Here is a 4,330-nt window from a genome sequence, read left to right as displayed (position 1 = left end):
AAAGACTATGGCATTCACCTGAAGCAAGTACCACTCTACTGTGACAACAAAAGCGCCATCAAGATTGCCAACAACCCAGTTCAGCACTCAAAGACAAAGCACATTGAAATTCGTCATCACTTTCTTAGAGATCATGTTGTGAAGGAAGATATTGATATCATACACGTCAACACTGAAGAGCAATTGGCAGATATCTTCACCAAGCCCTTGGATGAGAAGAGGTTTTGCAAGTTACGGTGTGAGCTAAATATCTTGGAATCCTCAAATGTCCTGTGATCAGGCACACATCCTAACACTTATGCATGTTGATGACTTAGATGTGCAACACACGAAGTAAAGTATATCTTCAATCAATGAAGACTTACATTCTGAGTGTGAATACATTAACGTGGAATTTGACTTCGGAGCGCCACGATAATTGTGCGCCGTGTCTGGGTCTAATACTTCCTATACGGTGGGTAACGCCACCACCAAATTCTTCTGTTTGAAGTGTTTTACCCATGGTGTTACATGTGCTATGTCTTCACATTTTGTTTGTCTTCATTTTCAACTTGTCTTCATGATTATCTTCACTATGTTGACTTGATTGTCTTCTGATATATACATACTAGTGTTCTGTCCTCTACAACATTCACTTATAGCTATGTCTTCCTTGTTGAATCTTTTGAACTAAGTGAATGTGATCGGACCCTAATCTCTCTATGCTTTCTATCTCAAACTCTATCTGTCAAAATCATATGCATTATATTGAAACTGTCGAATGTCTTCTCTGCGTCCTAGTCAGTAGAAGATACAGAGACAAACATTAAGTCTGTTTTCAATGCTAATTCCTTCACCTGAAACCCGGAGAAGTGGGAACGACCACCCGACAATCGAGGCGTGCGTGGGAACATGGAACAACCTCCGATATGTTGCATGATGGCCACGTGTCCTTCAGATGTGAATCGCCAGGGGCACTTGTGTAATAACACAATGCCGTCCCTGTCCCTATAAATACACGCCTCACCACAGTCATTATCCTTTCTTCCACTCTCGCACAAACCCTAGCGCCACCGCTAGCCCTCGACGACGCCGGCGATGAAGTGCTTAGCTGACGTGACCTCACCGACGCCGTCTTCACGCCGGCCGCGGACATCATTTTCTCCGCCGTCGCCGTAGGTGTCCTCCGTCGCCAAGTTAGGGCATGGACGATCGAACTGCTCGGCCTCCTCACCCACTCCATCTAGCAGTTCTTCGTGTGGTAAATAAAACTTCCTTTTTACGGCCCCTTTGATCCTATAGATTCATCACTTTCTACCACAAGCAGTTTCTGTTCACACAAGTTGGATGTATTTCATACTGCATCTCATAATATGCCTAGTATGTTCACTTATGCTTCACAAAGTAGTTAGATTCCTTACTTGTACTTATTCATGGATTCGTACAAATCTGGAACCAACTCTCTATCTATGAGTGAATGTCTTCGCACTATGAGGTCAATGTCTTCTAAATTGATTTATCTTCAAAATCTTCTGAGAATGCATATGACCTCTTCCCCTTCCCTCGCACCTTAATGCTGTCATAGGTACATGTACGTGGGAGAATCCCTTGGTTCTCATAGTCTGCATTCATTTGCAGAATTCTTACAGCATCACATTAACTCTTCCGAAGCCAGTTCCTGTTTAGCAAGAAAGAGGAAGCCTTTGAACGTGTTGAAGCCTTTCAGTTTAAACTTCATGGCACCAGAGAAACCTACAAGAAAGGGCGGCAGACAGCGTCGTGGGGGTACATCAACGGACCTGCACGAAGATCTTTATGAACTGTACAAAACTAACCCCGAAGAAAGCTATGGTCAGCGCAAGACACAAATCCAATGGATTCGAAGATACTGGGCCGAGCAATGGTTCAAGTACAGGTTCGTGACCCAGGAATATGCTAAGAAGAATGCCATCAAGCGACCGTGGGGAGACATCCTATACAAAAATCTTCAACCCAGGTCCAGAGCTGAAGCCATTGAACAAGGCTTCTATCCTTGTATGGTCCGAGGACCACAGCCTGCAGATGCAGATCCATCGTCATTGTTATGGTGTCATGACGACAATCTGTTCAAGCGCAACTTCCAGTTTGCCAAGAATTCGGCCAAAGAAAACAAGAAGTCGTGGGGATTAGACTTCAACCTAGGTCCCTCTGCTCCTCGTGCTGATGGCACACGAGAAGCTGAACCAAATCTGGTTGGGCCCTTCTACAACCTAGAAGGTCTCATCACTCATATTATGGTTCAAGGGGCAGTCGTGGATCAACCTGCAGATGATGTTGAATCTGACGAAGCACCTGCGCCACCGAAGCCAACAAAGCTGAAGAAGCCTAAAGCTTCAAAGTCTGCCTCAGCACCAAAAATCTTACGGCCGAAGCCACTGGCTACTGCACCTCCTAAAGACAGTGCGCAGTCTGAAGATCTATCACGTATCTTCAAGAAGACTGAGATGAGAAAGAATATTGATCAGGCACTGACTGCTGCTGCTATTCTGCGCAATGACGCCATTGATCTATCCAGCGATGAAGATCTTGCAGATGACGCTCTTGAGCAACTTATTAAGAGCAAGGAAGAAGAAGAAATCTTCAATGATTTGCCTCTGTTTGACGTGGCAATCATCCACAACTTCATTGATGAGTGGTTTGAAACCCCCAATCTCAGCTTTGATGATCTGCAACTTCCAATTGGCCTCAGCGTCGCTTTCACTGGCGCCATTGCTTCTGAGCTAGCTCTAGCTCAGCGCATCGTTGAACTGAAGCAAAAGATCGACTATGAGAAATCTCAGTTCAAGCAGCACATGGCAAAGCTCAACGTGCAAGATGTCAAGAACTTCAAGACTATGTTGCACGAGCTCAAGGAAGCCTTTCTCAAGAAACATGAAGAAGCTAAAGGCTCTCGTGAGCGCATGAAAAGTCTGGCTGACAAGTGCGTGCAAGCCTACAATGAAGCTGAGAAGCGCAAGGCTCTTGGGCGTCCTGGCATCGATCCCAAGATGGCTGCAAAGAAGAAGAAGAAGCCAGTTGTGGCCAAACCTGAAGCAACAAGGCAGGAAGCACATCCCATTGTCTTCCCAGCCAGTATGACATGCTCGAAGCCTAAGGTCCCCACAGTGGCTTCAGAATTAAAGAAGACAAGGGCTGCCGAGGCTGAAGCCAGAAAGAGGAAACATCATGAAGCTTCTGATGTCGCTCCCTCCAAGAAGAAGCGCAAAACCAAGAAAGATCGGGCTGCTCCCACAGAGCCCCTTGTTGTTGAGCCCATCTCGGTTGCTCGTCCTGCCTCTTCACATCAAGAACGACGGATGGTAATTCATGAGCCTGCTTCCACAGAGGCTCCTGAAGCTGAAGACATTCCAGCAGTTGACCCCAGCGCTGCTGAAGACATTGGTCACCATGACAATGTTGAAGATGATGAAGTCCTTCCTCAGATCGAGCACCAATTGGTATCATCGCCTATGCTTACGCACAGCAAACTCATCAGCATTGGTCGTCCTCTGATGCCAACTGCTCAGGATGCATCGTGGGCTGATCATCCACAAATACAAGACACTCCAAGCTCTCCCCAACCACAAGCTACCTCAACAGTGCAAGATGATGATGACTTTGTGGCCCAGCACACTCCATCTCCACAAGCGTCGCCCGCATTACATAGGCTTCGCAAAGGACCAAGGCCCCAAGTCACTCCCACAATGCACATGTCTGAACCCGAAGCCAAAATGGCTGAAGACATTCCGGCTGCATCAGCCGATGAAGAAGAAGCCCCAAGAGATACAAGAGTTGCTACACCCCCGTCTCACCAAGATGTTGTTCTCGAGGAGAATGTGACCGACCCTCCAGCTTCTGAAGTGGAGGTTAACAACCCTCAGGCGGCCACCAACATCACCGCTGACGCCAATGACGTTGTCATGGCTGAAGCCAATGCGGCGCCAGAAGTCAATGCAACACCAGAAGTCAATGCTGAAGCACTTGAAGCAAATGTGGCCCCTGAAGCCCATGAAGACAATGCCAATGCCCCTGTTCCCCCTCCAAGACCTCACACAATGGAGCTGGCATTTGATTGTGGTCAGCCAGTTATGGTTCAATGGCCCATTCTGACTCCTCTGCCTGCTGCTGGTCCACAATTTGAGTACCACATCGAGCACAGGCCTCAAGTCCAAAAGCCCAAGCCAAGACTTCCACGTTTCCCAGGCACTGCCACTTCACCTGGGGTCTTCAATGCAAATGGCTTCGTGGCACATAATACCTTCTTCAACAGCTCCAAGAACCCTTATACCAGACCGCGCATTTCCTCAGATCGGTTCTGGAGCTATCAGCAGCG

The sequence above is a fragment of the Triticum aestivum genome, chromosome 5A (genome assembly GCF_018294505.1).
Source record: "Triticum aestivum cultivar Chinese Spring chromosome 5A, IWGSC CS RefSeq v2.1, whole genome shotgun sequence".
Lineage (NCBI taxonomy): Eukaryota > Viridiplantae > Streptophyta > Magnoliopsida > Poales > Poaceae > Triticum > Triticum aestivum.
This window is presented reverse-complemented; position numbering follows the sequence as displayed.